The following is a 26,967-nucleotide window of genomic DNA, read 5'->3' on the forward strand; positions in this document are numbered from 1 at the left end:
TGCTATCAAGGTTTCTGAGAAACAGGCAGACATGTGTTTGAAATCTGCACATCTGAGTCCTGTACAGATGGGGAGGCATACATGTGAGTCTTCATGCATACACACACACACACACACACATACATTTATTATTTTTCTCCATGGGGTCTGGAGGTAATTTTAGGGGCGCTTAAATGATCTAGGCTGCCATAATGATGTCCGCATGCTGACATATTTTCATATTTTCAATGAAGTATTCCTCTTGTCTGTTCTCCATATAGCACCAAGCCATCTGGAATAACAACATCACTTTAAGCTGCAGAACCTGGGAGGAAAAACAGATGAGGGAAAGAGAAGAAGGAAAGAAAGGAACCGAGAAAGCTGTATGAAAGGCTCACTGCTCTCTGCTTGTATCCGCGGTGAAACATTCCCACTCAGCAGTTCTTACAAGAAATCGCTGGTTTCGTCCACACCGTTTATCATTTTTATTACTCCAAAGGTCAGTGCCATAAGAGTACAGATTTACAGTCATCAGCTTGATCTCATTCAGCTGATACACCAAGGCATAAAATGCAGAGATAATATCAATAACAGCAGCATATGAATAGCAGGATGTTCTTTTGTGAGCAGCGACCTTATGTGATCCGAATGAGATGTAACTGTGAGCAACAGTGTCCGGGCAACCATTCTAAACCCTCCGAGCATCCATGCAAAGCATTCACGGAATCTGTGGACTGTCATGGTGTATGAACAGCCTCCTGGCTGCTTTCAACAATGGACAAAACTGTCAGCAGGCAACACATCACAGACAGAGGCGAGGACATTCAGCAGCATGCTTTCTACAAAGGATGTCTGCGTGCCTGTGTTTGATTGGTGTAAACTGGAGATCAGTGGGGTTATACAGAGAAAATAAACATTTTTCCTCTAATATTTCCAGTGTAAATAAATAGTTGGGGAAACTATGACCTGCAATCAGTAATGAATACAAGTCAAAAATTCAAACTTACCACAAAAAATGTAACTTTCAAACAAAAATCAACAGACAGATAAACACAGTGCATTTCCTGTTTGCAGCACCAACTTTTTAATCCTTGTTGCTTAATGTAAGTGTGCCTGCAAGCTTAATGGATTTATTTTCCTTCCACGACCTTTAAAATGTCACCTTTTGACCCCAATACAGAAAATCAGAGGCGGGCTGGTGAGACAAAGAGTAATCAGATCTCAGAAGACACAAGTGAGGAGAGAGAGGGATTTCCTCTCTAAGATGATACAGTCATCCGTCATAATAGCTGTCACAATGATATGGTTCAACAGTTCCCATTTCCCCATCTGCTGCGTGTGTTTGTGTGTGTAGTGCGCGCCTGCATGAACACACATGCAAGTCTGTTATTATATACACAAGTCTGTATATACAGGTCTCATAGTATACACAGTAATAAACCTTAATTTTACAAACAAAAAATAGTGGTGGAAGAAGAACAGTAAGTAAAGGTAAAAATACAACAATGTGAAATACTCCACTAGTCTATGCTCTATATTCCTGCATTCAAAATCTTACAGTAGTAAGGCAAATGGACAGATATATTATCAATAAAATGTACTTAGAGTAAAGTATCAAAGGCAAAAGTACTCACATGCAGAAGGTCCCTGTAAATGGTATATTATTAGATATTACACATTAGTTACTACAACTACATGGGTTGTTACCGATGCATTAATCTATAAATCTATAATCTGGTTAAGTCATTTTTTATTTAAGTATAAAGGTAACTAGAAACAAATTGATGTTGGTAAAATGTAGCAGAGTAAGAAGTGCAGTATTTGCCTTTCTGATGTAGTATAAATTATTATATATTTTGTACCAAAAGTACCAGTACCTTAAAAAGTGCAGCATTTGAGTGAATGTACTTTACATAGTTACACAGTTACGTGTTACATTTCACAGAAGTTTCAGTCATATAATCAGTGGTTAAAGAAGTATTCAGATCATTTACTGCAATAAAAGTAGGAATGCTATTCTGTAAAAAAAGTAAAATTCCTACAGTCCACTTTACAGTACACTTTATTTAAGTAAAAATACTCAAATGCTTGCAACAAAATGTATCAAAAGTCTTTTATGTATCAAAAGTCTAAGTATGAATTATGTAGAGTGGCCTCAGTCAGAGTGAAGAACATGTATAAAGAACTGGGTCTGAATTGCAATTAAGTACACTACTTAAATAAATACAAATGTACCTAGTTACTTACTGCATATGATACTATATAAATCAAATGTTGGCAGGGTATACTTAAAGAACCAAAGAGTACTATTACATTACACTTAGCAATGACATTAAGATGATTATAACCTTGACAAATAATCATTACCGTTCCAATCATGACTATAACAACTCTTCATAAGATACCATTCATACGGTTAACTTCTTATTTTTGTAGTATATCATACACAATAACCATTATTATATATACATGAACTCCCATATCACTGGTTTAAATGTGCAGACGTTCCAGCCAAAACGTTGCATTGTGCTGCGTGAACCAATAGAGACGGACGGAGTCAATCGTATAGACAAGAGCCAGAAGTGTTTTTCAGTTGACAGTCACTTCATCATTATTCACAAGACGGCCCTTTGTCTCCTTTGTTTTAGTGACCATGTTAAATTAGCTCAAAACAGATGGGTGCTGTCTCATTGCCAAGCCTTCTCTATGAGAGCTATGTGTGTGTCCTGTGTGTGTGTGTGTGTGTGTGAAGGTAAGCGAGACAGGGTTTATTCATGTACTGATCGCCTCCTACGTTTGTGTGTGTGGCTAATTACAGCTACAGCTACAGCACAAATCTGTCTTTCCTCTTTGGCTGTCTAACTGTCCAGCTGTCGTATGTGCAGATGCATGTGTGTGTGAGTGTATTTGTGAGTGTGTTCTGGTGTGCAGATGTCCTGGGGTTGATGTCCTGCCAGTAACAAGGGCTATTGCAGAGCAAAGTGGAGGGGAGGACAGCCAGCGGATTGGCAAGGCCGTGAGGTGCAATCCACAGGGAAGCAAGGTTTGTGTCATAATGTGTGTGTGTGAGCAGTGAAAGGTGTTGATGGTATGTTATATCCATAGTCTGAATTTCCAAATTCAACATGTGTATGTTCTTTGTCACACACACAGTTTGTGTATGCGTGTTCCAAACCTGATCTTGGATGATGTCATATGCAGCTGCTGCGTGGCTGACAGACAGTTTCCGCACCACAACATGGGGCCCTATGGTCCGCCTGTCAGGCTGATAGACAGGTGAATGACACCAATGAGAGCCAGCCATCCCTCCCCCTAGGAGCCAAGAACGGAGTGACAGCCAGTAAGCAGCCAGAAAGAGCGTCTCTGAACCTGAAAGTAATCTCTTTAACTCTCTCTTTTTTCCCTTTTCTGCACTGCTCTTCACTCTTTCTCCTTCTTCTTGGCCTCCCCTTCCTCTTCCTCCTCTTTGGCTCTCTCTCGTCTTCTCAGCCTCTTTTCAAAAAGAGCCTCTCTTTCTTTCTTTCTCTGTGGGTATTTTTCTCTTCCACTGAAGGCCTCTGTCTTTTTTCACTGTCTCTCCTCCTCCCCTCTCTTTCTCCCTTTCACTCTGTCTGTCACTGCTCTGTGCTGTTTTCTATCACTGTGTCACCGAGTCGCAAGGAGCAGCTTGACTGCCTCTCTCCAGTCAAAACTGAGCTGAAAAGTGTTTTAAACCGAGTCGAAATAAGCGCAGTGTTGTTTGAGAAGGACTTCGGTTTGTATGTGTGAGTGTGTGTGTTTGAGAAAAAGAGAGAGAGACAGTTTACCTACAGGGGTGGTATTCCTCAGCTGTTTATTCTGGGCATAAATCCTTCTCTTCTCTTCTCTTCTCTTCTCTTCTCTTCTCTTCACTTCTCTTCTCTTCTCTTCTTTTCTCTTGTCCACACTTTTTTGCTTAACTAAAAGCTGTTCCACCCAAATTCTGTGGTTTTGTTGGCAAAGGTTGTTGGGTGAGATTTTCACATTTTGGAAACATCACACGTGTGGGTTAGTTTGATGTTCAATTGACTTTAGAAAATCCTCCAGTGTGCATCTCCACCCTTACCCTCTGGACCTCCACCATCTTCCTCATGCCCCCCTCTTCATCAAACCAACAGTAAGCCCACCCAAGTGCCTTTCAGCCTGGCACTCTGCCCAAGGCCCACACACCCATCTGACCCTGTATCCACAGGCCCATCGCCCAGACCTTTGCACCCGTTGACCTCTCACCTCTTGACCCACTGTCCCACGCTCCCTCTGGCTTTTTATTTTGTCACCTCAGCCAACCACAGACATCCATACTGACCTCCAACCCTTAAAATGTACAGAAAAGACCTTAAAATGTATTTATGTACCTGTGCAGTGCATGTTTTTGTGTGCTTACTTGATATTTTGAGGTATATAAACATATATATGTATATGTATGTGTATTTTAGTGGGGAAGGGGTTTCCAGCAGTGTTTAATGAGGCTTGGTGGGATGTCTGGCAGTGGAAGAAAATCTGCTTCCCCTTTCTGTCTTTCTCTCCAAGCTTCTCTCTCTCCTCTCTGCCAACTCTTCTTCAACTCTGCCTCCCAGCCTCTTTATCTCAATATGTTTCTGTCTCATTTGTCCATCACATCCTTTCAATCCATCTTCATCTGCGTGGCATCTCACTCGCTCAGTCAGTCAATCTCTGTGATTTTGCAAGTGTTGATGTGTCTCCCGGTAAGTCTCCTGCTGTCTGTTTCTGTCTTCTTTTTTGTTGTTTCTCTCTGTGTGCCTTCCCTTTGCCTTGTGAGAAACTCTTAAGGGTCTTTGTGACGAGCTCCAGTCACTTCCATGGTGACCAGCACTGACTGACAGCTCTTACAGAGGTCTCTTCATTGCAGGGGCCAGGGAAGGCATGAAGGAATGTATGTGTATGTGTATGTGTAAAATAGAGAGGGCCTATGTGTACGTTGGTGCGTTTTTACATCCGAGCATGTACATGTATACACGTGTGAGTCGTTTCTGCTCACCAGCGTGAGTGTTCATCCTCTTGCGGGTTCATTTTTCTTGTCAAAGGGTTACTGTGATGTTTATCTCAGTGACATAGACAAATAAACCAGGGCAGAGTCAATCTAAGCTGGGCAATCAGTGCAGAGCCTTCTACGGTTCTGTTTGTTTATCCTCCATGTTTCCTTTGAATCCCCCCCACCCCAAACACACACACTGATATATATGAACTTATATAACCCCAGAGAAAGAAGGAAACACAGAAGAGAGTTAAGTGTGATGAAGAAAGAGAGAGATGCTGAGAAAGACTGATTAACATTAAAGGCACCCAAAATTTCATCTGATGGCCAATAATGGGGGTTCATCCAAAGTTAGGTCACCACCTTTGTAGCTGAGGTTATTTCAGTCCTGCTCAGCTCCCATGCAAAGGGAAAACCCTGCAGGCACTATCTTGGAAATCTGACAAAGTGAAACAGAAGGAAGCTTTTATGTGAGTATTTTGGAGTAATTATTTCAATCTTCAAAATGCTCAAAACAGCAAAAGACTATGCTCCGCACTTTATGCACTTTATCTTGGCTGGACTTTTTCTGGAACAGGCCTCATTATTCTCTGTCAGCCATTAGAGCCAAATATCTGAAGCAGTGATTTTAATCAAAATGATAACATCAATTGCTCTGTGGAATGGAAAACAGAATTGTTGAAATGAAAGGCTATGCTATAACTACCTTAAGTAGACTGAATGATAACAAGGGGCGGGACAGGACGTGGTCAGAGGTTGACCTTTTGACTGACAGGACCCCTGCGGTTTGATAGACAAATGGGATGAACCTGTTGAGCTCCAGAATGTCAGCTTGACTTTAAACTGAAGACCTGTTTCATTTTCCACATTTCTCCATGTCTGTGCAATGTCTAAAAGATGGAAATATGTGTCCGTATACCTCGTATCAATCCAATTCAAACATCAACACTGTGGCAGTCCGAAACTAAAATCCATACAATAACACAACCCATAGACATTCCATAGCACCCAGTGAGAGGGCTTGAACTATTGTGAAAACATTCACCATATAGGGAAACCCTAGAAAATACATGCATATGGTATTTGATATTTTTAAGAACATTATTCTTAAAGTGACCTGGAATTGGGAATAAAAGCATGTCTTTGCTTCCTCTTACTTAAAGCTTGCAAACCACATTACCAAAATACCCAACTGTCAAAAGAGCGGATTGTTTTGTGGTAAATGGCTGACAATCAGAGTGGTCATACATCTTAGAAAAGCAGCGAGTAAAACCATCTCGAACTGGCAGTGGTAACAGCACACTGCAGATCGGTGGTCATTCATTTCAGTTTTCCTGTTTCAGTTTGGGAACCTCCATAATTTGGAAGTAATGGAGGAGAGAGCGCAGATGGGCAAGTAAAAAAGGGAGATGCAGTTCTGTGTTATTTATATTTTTAGGTCGCTCTGCTATGGTGAAGTCTTTTTGAAGTCAGCAAGCATCCTTTGAAATAATCCAGCGTTACATCTTAGACAGTGATGAAGTGACAGAAGCCAAAAAAAAAAAAAAAAAAAAAAAAAAAAAGATGAGTGTCATGGTTCCTGGAAAGTGACAGCCTGCTGCCCCATCTCTCCTAGCTATCAATCTCCGGGGCATTCTAATTATCCATAATTGTTCATAATTGGATTTAATTGGCTTTGATTGGCTGTAATTGGAGTGATGGGCTAATCTGATTCAAGATCAGAGGACTGGGGGTCCTGTGTGGTTTGTGAGTGAGTATTCCCTCGCCCCTCCGTTGACCCAAGATATACACATCAAACGCATTTGTTTGTAACACAGCTGATTGCTACCGGTCATTGCCATGTGATTTGGGAGAACTACATAACAAGTTTCTATGTGTTTATGTTGTTAGCTACAACTTCCCTGACAACGCCGTGAGTTCATAGGAATTCAAATTGGAAACTACCACCTTAAATAAATAAATTCCTGTCGGGTTTGTGTATACATCATATGTGTAAGTGCATTCATGCATCCAAACACATACGCATGCACACATAAAACGGCCTCAAAGAGAAACTGAGAGGGTGTGAGATGGCAGGAGAGATCATAAGTAAACAGTAATGTAATACAGCACTAATTTGAATCACATTTTCTTGCCCGGAGCCGCTGAATTCCTAATTGTGCATGAAGCTGTCCAGAAGTCATGCTGAATTATAATATCCCGGACAGAAAGAGAAAAGTGACTCTGCAGCATTTTGATTTGGTTTGACGAGGGACTTTGAGATGAGGAGAGGGGTGGGAGGAGATGTGTTTGTATTGGAGAGAAAAATCCCTCCTGCCCTCTTTTTCTTTCTCGCCTTCACTGTCTTTTGTTCCTGATCTCGGTCTACCCGGTGGCTTGACAGGCAGATGGAAGCGATTATACCGTAATAATAAACCATGGGAGGAAACCATGGGAGAGATGGAGAGATGACAGAGAAGGAGAAGGAGGGAGGAGAAGGGGAGATCTTCTGAGCACTCACGGGCCGGCACACGTGTCGATCGGGCCCGCAGATCAGCGCCTGTGCTCATTTACATCACCTTGACGGCTCGGACCTACATCGCACCACCAGGAAAGTCGAGAATGTGGCCTCCTCACCAAAGATATGCGACTCCTTTCCCAGAGATGTGAGATCTTTGATCACAGCTTGATTAGACTTGATTCAGCGTGCAGATGTTTCACACTCTGAGGTCTGATCTTGAAAGATGAACTCATTCTCTTTAAAACAACAAAATCATTTTCTCCTCCTTCCATCATTTTTGTTCTTCGTGGCAGGTGCTGTATGTTTTTTTTTAGTTTTGTGCTGCGGTCAGGCTCTGACAGTAGCCCTGTCTCTCGCCCTGTCTCCCCTCAGTCACAGTGTGTTTAACATCTGCCCTGTAGGCCTGTACCTCTCAAAGCCTTTCAGCACCCAATGCTGCTTGCTCGACGTCGCACAGCTATGGTGCTCTACAGTCGCACCGAAAACAACCCTTATCAGCTGCAACCCAAGTGCCATTGTTATTCAGCACATCACCATCAAACGGAGACTAGTGCTTGCTTACTACAACCTGTCAGCCATCATAGAGAAAGCAGCGGACTGGGTAAATGTCAAACTGTGACTGCAGGACAAATCTGGCAAAGACATGAAGCACCTGCATGAAAAAAGGTTGAATGGTGCTGGCATCAAACGGCGAAAAAGTCTTTGTTGAAAATAGAGAGAAGTGATTGGTGCTTGGGGGGACGGAGGTTGAGTGGGTTAATGTGTAGAGTGTGCTTACGCATGAATGTCAGCATATGTGTGTGTGTATGCGTCAGGGGCAGCTGGTCTATGGATGAGGGAGAGTGCCGTCATCCAGAGGCAAGCCCCTCCCCTGCAGTAACCTCCCCCTCGCTCTCTAACCTCTAACCTGTCACCCCTCACCCTAACAGCAGCATAATACGTCTGTTGAGGGATCAGGGTAGGCAAGGTTGTTTTCTGCTCGCATCAGCATCCTCTCTGTCCTCCAAATTGCCTTTGAAAGCATGTGTATGAGTGCCATGGGTGTGTGGGTGGGTGGTTGGTTTAGCCTGTTTTGTTCTGTTTTCCATGGTTGCAGCATTTGCATGGCACAGACACCTAAAGGAAACATGTGAATTGCAGAAGCTGCTGTATAATTGCGCTGAGAGCCTGGAGGTGTGATTAAAGTGTGCAGAAAGACAATTTTAGAAGTAATGTGATTGCAAACAAGGTCATCGAACAAATACAGATTCACTGTAGACAGCTGAAAAAAGAAATAAAAGATGAATCTGCATGAGTTGACGTGCAGGCTCATTTACACCACTACATATATGTATAGATAGAAGAGAAAAATAAGGGGTGCTTGATGGAGATATCAGAAAGAATTAAAATCTGACTTCTGTTGCTCCATATAGGCAATCAGTACATGTGTTTCTAACTAGTTGCAGCTAAGCTGTACAGTCATGACGCTGGCTGTTTGGGGCTAATTAACACGGACAATGAAAACAATTACATGGCTAAATTTGCACAAATAGAATGAGGCAAAAATTGGCTTCTTGTGTCAATTTGAACACACCTCACCCAGTTCAACACCCATAACTGACTAAGACCACTTAAGGCAAGGGTACGTATGGTGTGTCTCCTGGCCTCATCTGAAAGCAGAAATGTTTATAGCTGTTATGTATGTTCAGACTTAAAGCTAGGGTGAAAAGCATGTCATCCTCGAGTGGGACAATTTGCAAAAATTATTCAAATGGGGATAATGGTGCACACTTTCAGACAGTTCAGACCCACCAAACTGATTCATGATAAGCAGACGAGAAGGATTCTTATTTGGTAGTACAAAAATTGGAAGAGTCTTGAACACACCACATTGTCGAAATGCAGTGGGACCAAGTGTGTCACCACTGACAATCATAAAAACCGACATTCGTGCTTTTACTCTGTCCTGATCTGGTTTGTCTCCCAGGTCCTGGGAGTCACTGCAGTCATCACAGTAAAACAACCATGATTTCACCAAATATTCCTGTCATGTTTCAACAGGCTGTTTATTAAAAACCCTCAGTCAGCCAGCAACCGCACTGCACACTCTCAGCCAGAGCGACCAGAAACACTTTCTTCACATCACAACCGTCGCCTCCAATCTCTGTCTTTTTCCCTCTTTTCATGCCACAGCTTTTATTTTCCTTCCTGCTGTCCCAGTGGTGGTTTCCTAAGTATGACATCATCACTCAGCGCCTGAGTGAGGGCTCGATGACCCATGGTGCACTTCAGATGCAACTCTAGTTTGACTTGTTTAAAAAGAAAGAACATTCTTTAGAAAATTTTATGCAGAGGTGTTGAGTCATGGACTGTAACCGGTGTGTATTTCTATCACACCCATCAACAAGATGTCAATCATTGAAAACAAACACACATAAGACCACACCTCCTATTTAGGACAGGATTCTACAGTAACTGGATTCGGGAATGACTGACGATTGCAATGGCACGCTTCCCTTTCCTCAGATGAATAGATGTCCGATTGGCACTGAGGCCACAACGAGGCCAGTCGTGCAGTATCAGGCAGGCACTTCCTGGAATGAGGTTTCCTTCCGGCTACAGCTGGGGGCCCCAGCTCTGATTAAAGAACAGGAGGACAAGGGACACCTGAAAGAAACAGAAGCTAATCAGACTGGAGACATGCACGCCTAACAGACACAAGCAAGTTGACACAGAGGAAAAGTTAACATGTCTATGCATGCTGACAACACAGAGAAAGAAACATGTCATCAGCAGAAACATAGATCACACAAGCCTTTAATCAAGATGGGTAGTCTTCTTGCCAATTTTTTGTCAAATAATGGTGTGTGTGTGTGCGTGGGACTGCTCAACTTGATTTCCCAATGCCTGCTGCTCCGGATACCACAAAAACACCCCGCTGCCTCCATTGTCTACCTCCCAAGGAATTCCTAACCTCTCCCTTGAGCTTGATTAGCAGCTCACCCGATCGCGTGATCTTCGCTTGACTGCTAGACTCTCCCCATGTCCAGAAAAACACGTGTCGTTGCAGCAATACAAGATCCGAATTATAGAACCTTGGAACAACATGTCCTCCGATTTTCCCTCCAAGATTAGCAGAAGGACATGGGAAATATCTGGAGTTTGCAGAGCATGTCGTAGAAATTAACACAGAATGTGTTTGCATTTGCACGAGTGATGCACGAACAGGCACGCACCCCCTAACATATACTGTAGACACATACCCGCATGTGGGCATAGACACTACGTCAGTTTATGAAGCTGCTGTGTAGATTACCTAGCAACTGTGTCTATTTTGATGTGAGCGTTTGTGTGTCTCTGCGGGATACTACTGGATTAAGGAGATGGAAAAGTTCAGCTTTGGATCATGTCTGTGCTGTGCTCTGCAATTTCTCCACATTTCCCCATTCTGAAGGCTTTTCTTCATCTTCTCTAATTGCGATTTACACCTCTTCCTTTCAACTCTCAATCGTTCCTTCCCGCCAACCATCTGGTGCCCCTTCTCCACTGAGCTGAGTTCACTACTAACAACCCACAGCTGGGCTCACATACACATCCATTTATTCTAAAGTTAGTAGAAATGGCCAGCAGCAAGTGATCCCTAAGTCTATCTCTCAAATGCTTAGCTTAAGAGACAGCTTGGCCTGAGGGCTGGGGTGGCACTGGGTAATGTTGTCCCAGCGTTACTTAGGACTTGTCGAAGGCTGATCGCTGGCAGATGCTGTTTGTGTAATGGCAGAAGGTCACGGCAGGGTAAACCAAGGGCGACAGGAGTGCTGCAGATCGGCAGAAAATAGAACAGACGTTGTTGTAGCTAAGTCCAGGATGGATGGGGAACATAGAGCAGGTCTCTTTGGTCGTGAGCTGAGATCCGAACCCTGGTTCCTTCTGCTGTCAGGACCTGGGGCCTGGACACTGTCAACCACCGGAGGCACACACATACACACACAGAGTTTTTTAACTGACTGACTTCTTATTGGAGCCCTCTCACACCTCTTAGAGTCGTTTCCCCAGATCCAAATCTAACATGTCATGAGGCCAGAGGATTAATTGTTAATCTTAACAGCAGTCATTATCTGGGATAATTCTAAATTCTTCTATTCTCGCCTTGCCAGCACATGTGGCCTGTCCGTTTGATTGCTGAGGAGAACCAGAACACTTTCTTTCTCCCCAAACTTCACTCTTTTTCTTTCACTCTCTTTTTTCCCCCATGCTTTTTGTCTGTCTTTAGGACTCTGTCTCCCTCCTCTCGCTTCCTGGAGCTAATTTTCAGAATGATTTCATGGCCGCAGAATGTCCTAATTGCGGAGAGCTGGTCTCCTTCGCTGCGGGGCTACTTTTTAGGCCTGGTATTTCAGTATGTGTGTGTGTGTGTGTGTGTGTGTGTGCAAAAAGGAGGGAAACTAGGTTTTGGGGTGGGTCAGGGAGTTTTAAGGCTGGGGTACCTGTCATTTTGATGGACGTCGGAGGGACCTGACTGCCCTTGCGCCCCTGACCTCCTTCTCCAGCCCTCCACCACGCCAACATCTCACTCTGTCAGACAGTTAAACCCAGGTGGGGGAACAAGATGTGTGTGTGTGTGTGTGTGTGTGTGTGTGTGTGTGTGTGTGCGTGTCAAAGAGCGACATAGAACAGGGGCTTCCTCACAGAGAGACCCCAAAAGGACGGAATAACACACTTAAACTCTGTTCACAATGTCTCAGTTACTGACATAAATTAACACAGGCCTCTCTTTGCATGTTTTGCACAATATTCTGAATATCCAGTGGTTGAAATCAAACAAGAAGAACTCCCACTATCATCTTCTGTTTGTAATTATGTCATTTGGAAGCAAGTCTATGCGTTCAGTTCACTTTTTCCCATCCCTCAGTTTGAGGGTAATGAGTTTTGTCTCATGGCTTATGCAATAGTATACGTGTGTGTTCATAGGTGTTTTTTTTTCATGTGTGTGTTCTCCGTGTTACACGCCATTATTTACACGCGCTCTTTCTAATTTCACACTTCACACGCTTTCTGTCATCGGCTGGAAATAGAAAAATGAAAAAACAGGCGGCAGCGGTTGATGAAAGTGAAATTGAAAAATGAAAAGAAGTCAGGTCGCTGGGAAGGAGAGAGCGCTGTCGATGGTTTAGCCCTCGGACGCGTGATGGAAACCAATCACCGTGGAAACAGCACGAATCAGCAGACCACATCGTAACCCTCTCAAACACACACATACAGTAGATGCACATGCATCGACACACACATATATCCATGGTAACCTCAGTATTGCTTTTGCCTGAGATCTGTACTGTTAAATGAACACGATGGGTTTCCCCAGCGGCTCAGAGGTTCCATTAAACACACACACACACACACACATAATCTGATACACAAGCACACACAAAACCAACACACCGCAACAGCCACTACACAATACAGCAGGCCTTCCATGTATCTCCCTATGCGCTATTTTTTGGCTGCTCTTTTCTTTTTCTCAACCTCAACTCTGCTTGAATTATTCTCTCATTTTTGCCTTTCCTCCTCACTCTGTCCTTCCCCTGCTCCTTCTTCCCCAACATTTCCCTGTCAGATGGTTGTGGCAGAGACTAGCAGCCTAGCGGTGGGGGTCCTGTGGTGAAGGGAGAGAGAGAGGAGGGGGTGGCTGTCCATGTCTGTGCCTGACAGGAGCGGGGCTGCCTTTACACTGTCCAAACGGGCCGAGCCGTCACTCCTGATTAGCCCTCGTGCTGCACAGAGCCAGGGAGTCGGGGGTCTCTGGAAGCCATTACTCAGCCAGTGAGTGAGTACCCTGTCCCCTCCTTTCACCCTTACACCCCCCCAGCCACCCACCCGCCACCCGCCCCTTCGGCTCAACTTAATCACTCACAGCTGAGGAGAGCTAGAGGAGGAGGAGGAGGAGGAGGAGGGAGAAGAGTCAGAGGCAGGAGAGCAAGGGGGTGGAGTTGTGGCTCAATCAGCAACAAGTGCGATTGATTCCTTTTTTGAGTGCATTTCATTCCCATTGGTAAGAGAACACACACGGACACACACACACACACACTGACACATACTCACAACAGGCCTATTTGCCCCCCGACGGTGAGCTGCCATGTTCTGTGAGAGGAAAGTCTGCCTCACAGGAACAGGAAATGAAGGAGTAGACACATACACAGGCTGCCTTGTGTCACTGTGGGTACCAGCCTACACACACACACACACACACACACACACACACTCTTACACGCACACTCACAGTGGCCAATGTCCACCCTCAGCTGGAGCTTGTTAAAATTAAGACTGCTGGGCCAGCTTGTCTTTGTCAGAACTCTGATGTCACATACAAGCTGATGGTTGGGACATTTTCATATGTGTGTGTGTGTGTGTGTGCACATAGAGTGGCAACAAGACCAAAGGATGCTGAGCGATGGTGACATGCCGACCCCAGGCCTCCATGTTTTCCCACAATCCCTCTCCTTCCGTTAGCAGCTACCCATGATGGCTGCTGGGTGGGCACTAGTCAGAGCAAGAAACCTAAGCCTTGATCAAACATACACTAATCAGCCACATGGGCACAAACAAATTCACACTTAATATGGATCAACGCAAAAAAGAAAAAAACAATGGTTTGTCTGACAAGCCAAACTTACAGGAGGAAATTAGTTTGAGCTTCAAGCTCTATTTTGTTATTAACAGTGAAAGTGCTTCCAGAGATCTTGCATGGTAAACTCCTCATCAGTCTTTTCATCAAGTACCCCAAAAAAGAGTATACATTCAAGTAACAAAGCCCTCTAGCAGCAGCAGTGGTCACGATTCTTCTTTATCAGTGAGGAATTGGTGTCCGTAGAGGGAGGAAGAGGTCCGGTTGGATAGACTGGATAACAAAGTAGCGGACTATAAAACATTGCAGTCAACACAGTCAACTTTCGGTGTTTCTAATCATGAGTGCTAACCGAGTCGTTATTACCGTAACCATGACAACAAACATGTTCCAACCTTAATAAAGTAGTAAATGATTTTTCCTTAAATCTACCTAAGGTGTTTTTGCACTTAAAACAAACCATTTTCAGTGACAGTGGTTTGAAACAGGCTAATGATGTAGTCCTGTTGATAGTGTCATGAGATCTTATGTGTTGTTCTCTAGGGCATCTGCAAGGAACATATTTTGTCATTTTATTTGGATGACTTGTTGGGTAAAAGGCACTTGAAGGTGAATAAAACCTCAAGTCCGCTTTGATTCAGGGACACCCCACAAGAGCGATGGGGGACTGTGGCTCAGGAGCTAAAAAGGAAGACCCCCATGTGATGATGGATCATATTTCCTGCTCTCCTCCACCACTCATCTTCTGTCTCCTGCTCTGTCGTTCCTTTCATCTTTAAAGTGCTGATCCCAGGTGCAGAGAAAAAGATGCGTTTAACTGTGTGTGAGAGAGAGTGAGACACCCACAGAGAGGCAGAGGGGTGAATGAAAACATTCCTCACCTGTCGGCGGAGGAACACGGTTCAGCTGACAGCTTATAAAGGGTGACCGCGGATCAGTTTGTTGCTCTTTGGGGTAACGGTTCAGCAGTCAAAGAACTGCAAGCCATAAACCTCAGAAAGGGAGGCACCCAGGGAAAAAGGAAGATTGAAGGAGAAAAAGGAGGGGGCAGAGGAAAGAGGGGGTGGTTACAGAGATAGAAGAGCAGATAAAAGAAGATTGTTTATCTTCCAATTCCAATTATTGAAAAACCACAGTTGCATCACCCAGTTTTATGTGCTACACTTTATTATCTTTAGTATCTGGTCATGTCGGAATCCATTTAGTTTCAAAGTCCAACTGCAATATCCTTGAGAAATCTCTATGAAAACACACATTATCTATTATTGTGACCATGACAGCCGGGCAAATGTTTAGCCCCTGAGTCAGTAAGTGTTTTATTTTTTTCGCTGTAATAATAACGTTTTATTCACAGGGAGCAGCATGTTTCATGGGAATAGATTTGCAAATCAATGTATATGTTTTGCACTTGCAACTCCTATAATAATAGGAGTCTGTTGCATTTGCTGCTTCCACAGCTACATTTCACATGATGCATGCTTTTGTCGGAGCCCAGAAAATAAACTTAAAGGTTATATATTGTTACAAATTGAAAATAATAAAACTCTACTCCTCTCATCTCTCTCCAGGGGTTACCAGGCAGACAGGGTCCCTGGCTGCCATGTGACTTGCTGGCCAATTAGTGCAGAATTTGAGCGTTGTAACGAGCCTAGGGGGAATAAGGGGAGTTTGATTACAACACCTAAACCTTCCTGTCGCCCCCAGCCAGCACCCCGAATATCTCACTGACAGCCAAGTCACAGCTGGGGACACCGGCGTAAAATACTACAGCCAACACAGCCCTCTCTGTTCAGTACAATTTGTGAATGAACAGTAGGTGATGTGAAAACAGGGGGTACAGTTTTTCTAATTTCTCAAGCATTGTTTGCATTTATTACAGCACTATGGCAAATAATCTATCTGTCAGAACAAGAGGCTTATTGAGGCTGCTACAGAGGGATAGAGAGAAATATACAAAGCATAAGTGCCTGGTTTTTCCTACAAGTCTGTTCGTGCTCAGGGCTTCATTTGGAATGCATGGCGTAAAAACCATAATAAACGGTGGGATTGAATCATTCAGCAGTACTGATTTGCTTGGCCAAACGCAGCCTGGGAGTTTATTTGTCTCTGTTGTAGTGAATCAGAGCCTTGGAGCGGACTGGATTCAGTCATCCCTGTTAGAAAAATGATTCAAACAAACACATGGCTCCCACTATTTGGGGATCATTGTAAACAACTTTGTAAAAATTGAGTGGATTGGCACTTCATCTGCGTGGGTGATACATGATTTTCTACCAACATGACATGTTTCACGAGGTCTGGTTTTGATTCCGCAAAGCTCACTGATTAAACCACAGAAATGAGATGAAAAAGAGTAAACTAGCCCTTCTTGTCAAATGTAGTTCTGGACATAAAGGGTAAAAGTAGGACGTCCCAGCTTCTCAAAGTTTATCCACTAATAGCTCACACACACCACATGGATTTGTCCCCTGGATCTGGCCCAAACACCTTCAAAATCCAGGAAAAGATCCGTTGGATCATTGGGGAACGCTATGCCCTCAAAACGACTCGACCTGGCCACCTCGGATGTCATCATGTTCCACTGTAATCCTGATGTGAGACAGGCACCAAAGGATTCTGTTGATGCCAATATTATCCTCAATGTCAGCTCAGATCCGCTGTCAGACTTCTCTTAATGCACAGTGACAGGAGCCCCGCTGTGAGGACCCCACTCTGTCTTATGATCGGGCAGCCAGATGGACAGCTCAGCAGCAGGAGGGGACCTGATATCAGTGTCAGCAATCAGATCTCACCCTCGGAGAGCTTGTTTATGTGTGTCTGTCTGTGTGTGCGTGTGGGAGAGAGAGAGAGAGTGCACAGTGCCAAGTGATTGTTGGGAGCACATGTGCTGACGGCGGCCAGAGTGTGTGTTGAAATGAAGATTAATGAATAAGAGACCTGAATGCATGTGTGTGTGGACGAGACTGAAGGGTCAGCGGACGCATGTCAAAGAGTGCACAAACTTGAGCCTGTGTTTACCTACAGTATGTGTGCGTGCATGTTTGTAAGTGTGTGTGCCAGGTTACACTGTCTCTTTTAAGTTTTCAGCACTTCTTATCCCACAGCTGTGAGGTGCAGAGTGACATGAGAGAAACTCACAAAACTTCACGATAACGGCACAATTCAACATGTCCAAAATATCTACTTTCCCTCTGTGTGTGTGTGTGTGTGTGTTTGTCTTTTTGTGTGTAAAAAGAAAAGAAGAAAAAAAAAGGAGATGATTATTTGCATGTGTACATTTGTAACAATTTCAACATCAAGCTCAATGACGGACAAGTGAAAAGTCCTGGCTACTCCACATCTATCAACAAGAAAAAAGGAAATTTGTTTCTTTGTCTTCAGATCAAAACGGATAACTGTAGCAATAACCGTGATGTCCAGCCTGCAAAGAATGAATCAGCATCCCAAGAAAATCACAGCTAAGCTGGTTTTATGCAATACACTTGGTAGATGTCGTTCTAAACAAATCAGTAAATCAGAATAATGCTCTGAACCACTGAACGAAACAAAATGTTGCTGCTCTACAAAGCCAAAGAGAATAAACTGTATGTAGTAAAACTTAATCTCCACCACAAAAGTTTTGTTGCTACAGAATTTGAGTTTGTATCCTTTAATAGGGCACGCATTATGTTTTAGATTTAGAAGACTTTTTAATTCTAATGACCTCTGACCTTCAAAGTACAATTATTACTGCAGATGTTTGTTTGATGGACTACAGCCACTGTATTGTACTGTAGCCAAGATTTTCAATCAGCTTTTTATCATTACAATGTAGAACTTAAGAGTGTTTCACTTCCCTTAATGTTGCCTGCAGACCTCCCCACTCATTTGCAATAGGGCTGTCGTTCACTATGTTGTACAACTATAGATTTGTCTTTATGCATTTACAGTCTTTCAGTCTGAAATGGAAACTGCAAGCTTGGAGGTTAGGATAATTCACTGCCCTCAGCCACTGTCTACTGCCTGCTCTGGATCCTATACTGGGGAATGATAATAACTTACTCCAGCACACAGTTCCTGTTCAAGTTTTTGCAAGTTTGTGCAAGTCAATTCCATTGCAACTAAAATATATTTCTGAACAAACAGATGTTGTCTCAAAGAACTTTTTCCCACTCAGCAAGCTGGTACATAGAAACGTGCTATCTACATTTATGTCTACACTTAAAGCTCTGGTCAAGTCAATCCAATGGTAGCAGCCCTGGTTTGGCTTTGGAATGGTTGTTGTAAGTTACTACATTTTGAGCAATGGGGAATACCACAGACCTGTTTCCCTGCTTTCTCTGTTCATGAAGCATCTTTCTACTGCATAGAAAGCTCTCCTCTTAGGCACATTCACTGCTATTCAAGTGGTATAATAGGAAACAGAAAATACAAAAAGCATATATTATCAATGGCTCACTGACTTTTCAACTTTCCAAGACTTTATACAGACGTGAAAATACTTCTGTTCTCTGTTCTGTGATCAACACAGTCAGTAGACTTTGAAGTCAGTTTAGGTTGGAAAATAAAGTTGTTATCTGTTGGACAACAAGCCGCACGGTCCCTTGGAAACAGTTTCTGTTGTCGTCCGTGCTACTTGCAGAGTTTCTGTCTTTACTTATTGCCATGTGTTTAAGTTTTCAGTGCGCTGAGCTCTCAGGGAAACCGTAATTTAGTTGAAAATCACTTTAACCTTTTTTGACTAGAAGACTATGAATCTTTGTTTTAAAAATCTTTACTTTGAAAATCGATGGGGATGGACTCACACTGGGAGAAGCTCTGCAAGCACATAAAAAAAGAAAAAAAGAATCATATCTATGAGTAGATCCTTTGTGGATATGAGATTTAAACGATCACAAGTGTTGACATTTACAAGCCAAAAATGATGTACTGCTTGATGCCTGTGCCGTGTGCTGGATCCATAATAAATATGTTCTACAAGTGATTAATATTGCAGCCTCTACAAGACAGTTTGTCTCCAAGACAAAAGACAGTAAACCAGGACAACAGCAAAAACAAATGGGCAACACCAGGGACATAAATAGCAAGACGTCAACGCTCACAGCAAGACCCTGACAAAAGCCTTATGAGGAGCCACGCAACATAATTATGAAGTACAGATGTATTAGTCAAACTTGTCCACCCCTCCTGTCCCTTGTGTGTGTGTGTGTGTGTTTTTGATGGGAAGTGTGCGTGTGTTTCCCTGAGTGCTCTTCGTTTGCTCTCTCGTCCCGCCTTTTAGCCACAGCATTGATAGATGTGACGGGGCGAGGCAGGGAGAGCGGAGATCTAGCCTTTTCAGCGTCAGATGGCTCTATTGAGATTAAGCAGGGGAATGCCAGCCCCAGCCCCCCCACCCCCCTCCATCCCTCCTTTCTGCCTGTCCAGTCAAGCGGAAGAAATCGGAAGTCTACTCTCCAGCAGAGATGGAGGACTAGTTAAGATGCTGGTTGTCATTCACTTTGGAAGTTGTCGACACTTCAGGCTTCAAGTTTGAGCCACAAAATGTGTAAGAAAATCAATCAATCACTTTCAGCGGTATTAGTCAGATTTTCTGTTCATTGTTTTCACCACTTACTGACTAAACACAATGTATTTTTTCTGCTGTTGCCTGTTGCTTTTTCTTTCTTCCCTTTTTTGTCACTTTGCGTCTTTATTCATCTGTCTGCCCTTCCATCTATCTGTCAATCCATCCATTTATCCAGCAGCACCTGTCATTTCTCTTGTCACTTAAATCATCCATCCATTAGACCGTCCGTCTTTCAAGCTACACGCTCGTTTACTTTTCAGTGCAACCCTTATTCATTCATCTGTCCATCCTGTCTTTTGTGCACGGTGACGTTGTTGTGATCTCGACTTCTTTCTGCTGACTTCTGGTGACAGATCTGAAGCAGAGAATGGCTCAACCTCCGATACCCTCACATGCTTTTACACACAGATAAGGCCAAACACACCTGTGCCCCGCGCAACACGCAAATACACACAGAAACATGCTGTTTCCCATGACCTTATGTACCTGTTGTTTTCTCCCTACATGCCAGGTGAGCTGTTGCTCTTTAACGAGACTCTTACACACACTGGAGGGTTTCAGCGCCGACGTAAACAGGTTGTGTAACTTCTGTGGAATGAATCGCTAGCTGGGTGAGCTAAATGAATAGGGAGGATGAATTTGCTATGTGTGTGTGAGAGAGAGAGAGTGTGTGTGTGTGTTTGTGTGTGTGTGTGAGTGTATACATGGTTTTGACAGGGGGTTAGAAGCCAGCCTGGGGCCTCTCTCAGTCACTCTCTTTAGCAAGTGAGTGAAATACAGGCCTGGTTGTCAAGGTGACAGGCCCTGCAGCACGCTCCAAGTAAATCGTCAACAGCTTTTCACCAAGTAAATGCATACCCAAAACACACACACTCAGATCTCACTAAATTCTTCACCCACTCCCTCCATGCTGTATTTCAGAACATGCTTTCTGTATTTTCGTCTTCTCCTCCGGCTTCTGACCTTTTGATTTCAGTACATTTTCCTCTGACTGCAAGTTCATACTTGATGCAGCCCTTTGCACACATAGATCACCTTCCCTCATGCTCAGGCTTGTAGTAGTTATGGTCTGCACCACTCAGAGCACTTGAAATGTATTTAGTTTTGGTTGTGCAAAGAAGCGGCATGGTGCAGTTTTTCTAATCGTCCAGGTGATGGCTGGGCGCTGAGAGATGAGAGAGCTAAGTGAAAAGGATAAAGGAATATTGGGGAGTGTCTGAACGTAATTTATTATTCTAATGTTTTGTCTTTTATGGACCCGTCCCCTCTGTTCAGCTATCAATCAATCATTCTCAGCGGTCTTTATCTGAAGTTTCCTTAGTTTGTCTGTTTGTTTGACAGCTGGGAGGTCTGCCACCATGCCGTACCTGTCAAAGCCTGTCACAAACCTCTTTCTAGCCTGCGGGTACACACACACACACACACATACACACACACACACACACACACACACACACACACACACACACGGAGTTAGAGGAGGAGATTTTTTTGAGGTGAATGTGTGGATACATACCACAAATACATAAAATGCTACAAATTGTCACCTGAACAGTCTGAATTCTTTTTAAAAGCAGGATAGTGTTGGTTTCAGTAAAATTAAATATATTCTGCAGATACGTATATACAAAATATCCACAACTATCAACACAATGGTCAAACACAGTAGCTTGCTGGATTTTGAGTTTATTGCATAGTAGAATAGTTGTAAGCTGCTTTCTACGTTGGAAAGCTTCACCTTGAATGCTTCCATGTTAACGCATCTTCACTTTCACTAGCAGAAATGAAATTCCAGACTCACTGGCAGGGCCGAATGACTGAAGTAAATCACTTGCACATGATTTGAAACACAGATGTGCCTCCTCAGATGGGACATGAATTACCAGATCACCACCAATCAAACAAGGCAAGTATTTGGCTCAAATAAATACAAATGTTGAGGGGGGAATTATCAATATGTTTTTTGCATTGATGACACTTGCTGTAAACTATTTTATTTATTTAACCTTTAACCAGGGAGGGGCTTTATTCTCTTTTTGTGAGGGGGACCTGGCCAAGAGGGCAGCATAAAAAACTAGGCACCAAATAAACAACAGAAACAGATAATAAAATACTCAAATGAGAGATAAGTTAAGAACAGAAACCACTAGCAACGGAGCCATTTCATAGCCTAGAAACATTACCTTAAAAGATATATGTCTCCTGGTCTAAGATAATGTAGATGAAAAAGAAGATATGAGACAAATTCGGGCAGACTGGCTTTGCAAGTAAAAGTATAATGCAATATAACGACTCAGTCAACATATGGACCAGAGATGGTCAGCCAAATCAAACAAAGAACCTCTTGGTGAACTCTCTCTATGAAATTCAATTCCACCTACTATCTGTCAGCTGACATCAACCATCTGACCAACTGTGTAGCCGCTTTACTGTAAGTCTTAATGATCTGCAAGTGTTTGCTTATTCTTCTGCTGCTCTCATCATCTGTCTTCTGCGTGAATGTCGGGGAAAATATAAGAAAATGAAATTAAAAGAAATGAGACACTCTGAGCTGTATTTCCCCTCATCACATCAGGCCAATAGTCTGGCTCACAGGCTGTGGGGATAAGCCTGCTGCTGGCTGACTATTTCAGTTGGATTTTGGTGGAAATGATAATATGACTAACAAAATCCTCTTATTATACTCGAACAAATCTTCTGCAAGCTGTATAATTTATCATGCAATAAACACTCATTTAATCAAAGACGATCAACTAACATCAAATGATGTAAGCCAATTTATTATGTGCATGACTCTTTTCAAATTAACAAGCATATTTGATGATACATTTAACACATTAAACCTTTATCCACTTAAAAGCCACCTAAGCCCCCGGGGGTGATCTCGGTCGGCCTTTGGGAATCGGCTGACTGAGAGACTCCTTCATTAATCTGAGGCCTCTGACAACTGTCTGTCAGCAGCCAAGGGGGGATTTCCACACTTTCGGTGGCTGGTTGTGTTTGAGAACAAAAGCATTCGTTAGCAAAGGCATAAATTTTGACACGGGATCTCTCATCAGTAGCTGGCTTGACATCCCCGTTTGAGCATGCTGCTCATAAATTTAAGGCAGACGGCTGCACAGTCACATGCATTCACACTCGCACCGAAGCAAGTAAACAATCCTCGCTAAATCATGTTAAACACAGGCCTAAAACATTTGCTAACCTCTTAATCGCTAAATGCACCAAGTGTAAACAGTCAGTGACAGTGAGATTGGATTGGATGCACAAAAGCTTTGAGCTGATGGTGTTGACACTGACATAAAAGAATGTGACATGTTGTAATTGTGTCTGATATTTAACAATAGCTGCTGATGGCAGGCAAGTTTTGGCAGTCTACTAGTTAAACTTGGGCTTGATTGTTTTGTCTGCTGATTTTGATAGTAAAATGTGTAAAAATAAAGAAAATGACAAAAATCTGTAATGCAATAATGCACTTTTTTTAACTAATTGGGGCAGAGCAGCCTACACACAAACACTTAACATATTTCAACACTGGCGTCTCCAGCCTTAAACTACAGACTTGCATAATAACAAAAAATCTTTCACAGTGGTTTTCTTTCTGAGAGGCTCATTGAGTAATCAGTGCGAGATAAACGGGAAATTCCCTGGTACACAGTACGTGTGTTCATGAATTCATGAATTGCATGATTGCATGTTTGAAATGGGCATGTGTCACATGTAGTGCATTTTATTTTTATATATGTCTGTGTGCGTGCCCATGTGTGTCTGTGCTTTCATGTGGGTTGAATGCCCCAGTGGCACATCCCAAACTTAGATTCTTGAGATGCTCTCACTCTTGTTGCTTTACTTTCATGCAATGGCGTGACATGACTTCATTGCATGAATACTCACCATACCAAAGTACAGACTTGTCATAGCCAGAGAGAGATCTCTATCTCCATAAATCTACCACACTTCTGAGCTCAAACAAAACCAGATCAAATTTGGTTTGCAGTTACATACGAGTCAAAAGCTTCTGCTCTCTGTGTCTTTGTTTCATTTTCCAATGCATGATGAATGGCTGCTGTTATCCTTCTCTGTGTGTGCATCTGTGCTTTGCGAGGCGTATGTATAGATGTTTGCATGCATCCACACTCCCTTTCTACCATCCTCTCCCCCGCTGTTGTAACAGTTGCTCTCCTTTCACCATTGTTTCTCACGAAAACACTACACGTGTTCTCATTCCCACTGTAGCAGCCTCACACGCCTGATTCAGTCACCACCTCTATTGTATCAGCTCATGTTGCAAAGTGGATCATCTTCATTCATATTTTCATGCCATTATTTTAATATTATGCTGATGTCAGATTGCCATCCTGCTGTATTTTGGGACCTCTGGGGTTCCTGGAGGTACAGGGGGTCCCCTCTCCCACTCACTCTCACCAAGAGCAGATGGCCCTGGCTGGGCTGGCCAGCGTGAATGAACCCCTATTGTCTCTGGATGTAGCGTAGCCGCCTAACCCAGATGGCATTTGTACCTTTTGTGTCTATGCTGACTTTCTGCAGAGTGAGACAGTGTGTGCTGTCTGCTTCAGTGGGTGGTAGCCCTCTGCTCCCTTTCATTAGCTTCTCTCTCTATCTGTCTCTTTGTCTCTCACTCTCTTGTTTCTCAATGTGTCAATTCAGTTCACTTTCGAATGTGCTTTATTGGCATAAAGGAAAGAAACACTGTTGCAAAATAAACATATGAAGATATATTGTATACTATCAGAGGAGCCATACTTATGACCAAAAGTACAAGGACCCCCAAACATTAGATACACATGTGACAGCAGCAAGATTTTTTCATAGTTTCAGTTTTATACACAATATTAATATTTATGTATAAGTCTTATTTTTCTTCTTCTTCTTTCATTGTTTAGTATATATTTGTTAAATTATTTAATTTCAAGCTTTACTTTAGTTTACTGTTTAAAATGTGTTTTTTTCATATTTGATGTTTTGTTTTGTTTTTTGCTGTAGTTTACTTCAAAATGTCCATCTCAGTACATGTTTTGTCCACAACTCTTATAATAGCTAAACGTCCTCACCCTTGGCCTCTTCACCCTGGTATTTAGTTGATAGATGCTGCCGATTCATTGTTTGCTCCAGTTCTGGCATGACACCGTTGCCCATCGGCATCACACTCTACCTTGGGCCTCAAAACTTCTCCTTACCAAAGTTCCAAAACTCCTGTGCAATCACCAACACTCCCCTGGTGCTCTGAGCTCACAATCCAGGCAGTACTGCTAAGAGCTAACTAGTTAACGACAGCTACAGTTTGCAGCAGTTTACTTTACTGTCCATCAGTCTATAAATCAGAGTGCTGGAGGACATCAGAGGAATAACCAGGAAACGTTTTCTCCATAAAATATGATCCAGTTTCACCAAAGGTTTGACAAAACAATCTGAACTCGTGGTTGATTTACTAGCTTTTTTGGTGCGATCAACATATCACAACAGTTTTTTTCAGTTATCATCAAGATTGATGTTGATGTGTGAGCTCAGTAGCTGTTAAGATGTCAACCATAGCACAGTTTTTCAACACAGACAAAAAAAAATCCCGCTGGTTAAAACCATTTGATATGGGTGATAGCATATGTGGATAAACATCATCATGAGGCAGAGACATACTGCTATGTGACTTCATTTGGCTCATCTTTATTCAATGTCATTATTCTGCCAGTTATATTGTTGTTTTATCTGTGTGAAACTATGTCTCCAAACATAAATAATGTCACGTCATATTATTTAATAAGCATTAGTTGACACTAATAGCATCCTTCTCATAGAGTGCAGTGAAAAAGTGAGAATAGCCACCGTGACATTACACACTGGTTTATGGACAACCGTTTTGAAGCCTTGAGGTTGTCATTTTGGCTGTCATCTTGTTTTTTTTGGATCCAGGAGTGACTATATCTGGATGACAGGGTGGCGCTGGGGAGGAACGAAGGGTGGATCTGACTGAGAACCTGAATGAATATTCATGAGCTGAAAACACACTGTCAAGTGAAAGTTATAAGGAGAAAATAAGAACAACGAACAAGTTCACGGCTATTTAAATGCACACGGCTCCATGAATCCATGAACAAGTCACCATAATATTGTCTTGTCAGTCACAAGACGATATTATGGTGACTTGTTAATCACGATTGAGGTAGCCATGCCCTAAAGCATACCCTCTTTTATGGTTTATTTTACTCTAAATTAGGCCATAATTTACAAAATAAACATCATGCTATACTTGAAACAATTGGTAATAAATCAAGTGAGATTTCTCGAGTTTCGATACGATCTCTGCACCTCTATTTGCAGCCTGTAGAGTCGCCCACTGCAGGCCATTACAAAGAACGCAAATTTAAGTTATTTCTTCACTGGCTTCACTTTTCACCCCCACAGGTTACGTCCTCTTTGATACAGTCTATGGTTCGTCTGTGTGTGAGTGCGTGTGTGTTTGTGTTCATGCACAGCCGTCCAAACATGTTGTTTTGCTTAAGAGGCTTAGTGGAATTCTGTATTTGTGCTGGTGGTTGCTTGTTTTGCTGTTTGAGGCTGCACTTTTTTCCACGCACAGGCCTAATGTCATGCATGCAGACATATCTCTTGCTAGCCGGTTTGGCTGCCTGTTTTCATATTCTGAGAGCAACAGAGGATAGTTTACGCGGTGGAGACTCTGGGAGCTTAAAGTGGTGATCTGACTCTGTAGGTATCTGTTGGCTAAAAGAGACAGAGAACGCCATTCAGATTGTATGAGGTGTGTGTGTGTGTGTGTGTGTGTGTGTGTGTGTGTGTGTATGCGTGCGTCTCTGTCCTCTAGTGTCATCTTCACCGAACCGCAAAAAGTCGCATCAGTGTACCACCTCGCTGCTCTGCTCATTTCCATGTAGCAGCTAATTTACTGCTCAGATCAAGTCAGATGTCTAATGAATTTACACATCTATGCTAACTCAGACCTTGGACGACCTCTCTCCCTTTGCACAAATCACAGTTAGCATGCTCTGATCGTGTCATAGGGAGGCATCATGTGTTCCTTCATGCCCTCGGGGACCTCCACAGCACAATGCCAGGCTTCAGAGCACTGGCTAAATCCCCACCAGAGACAGTCTGCCTGGCAGGCTGGCACTTCAACATGCTGTATTTACAGCAACCTCTGGAAGAAAAGGATCTTATTACCATGAGGAATATATACAACGCATCAATCAGCGGGGAGGGAGAGAGACAGCGAGGGACAGACAGAGAGAGAGAGAGAGAGAGAGCATGGTTCAACATTGCAGTTTTGTTGGTGCTCAGACAGCCACACACACTGG

General features: G+C 43.0%; 1 long non-coding RNA gene across 2 annotated transcripts in view; it reads right to left on the reverse strand.

The window, feature by feature from the left end:
- Positions 1-9,514: 9,514 nt before the first annotated feature.
- The window catches only part of LOC113747506 (uncharacterized), a 30,053-nt gene continuing 12,600 nt past the window's right edge, over positions 9,515-26,967 (reverse strand). For both annotated transcript variants that reach the window (XR_003463664.1, XR_003463663.1), the window contains exon 4: positions 9,515-10,139. This is a non-coding gene — a long non-coding RNA (uncharacterized LOC113747506). The remainder of the gene's footprint in view (positions 10,140-26,967) is intronic.

This window comes from Larimichthys crocea, chromosome XIII, assembly GCF_000972845.2.
Source record: "Larimichthys crocea isolate SSNF chromosome XIII, L_crocea_2.0, whole genome shotgun sequence".
Classification (NCBI taxonomy): Eukaryota; Metazoa; Chordata; class Actinopteri; family Sciaenidae; genus Larimichthys; species Larimichthys crocea.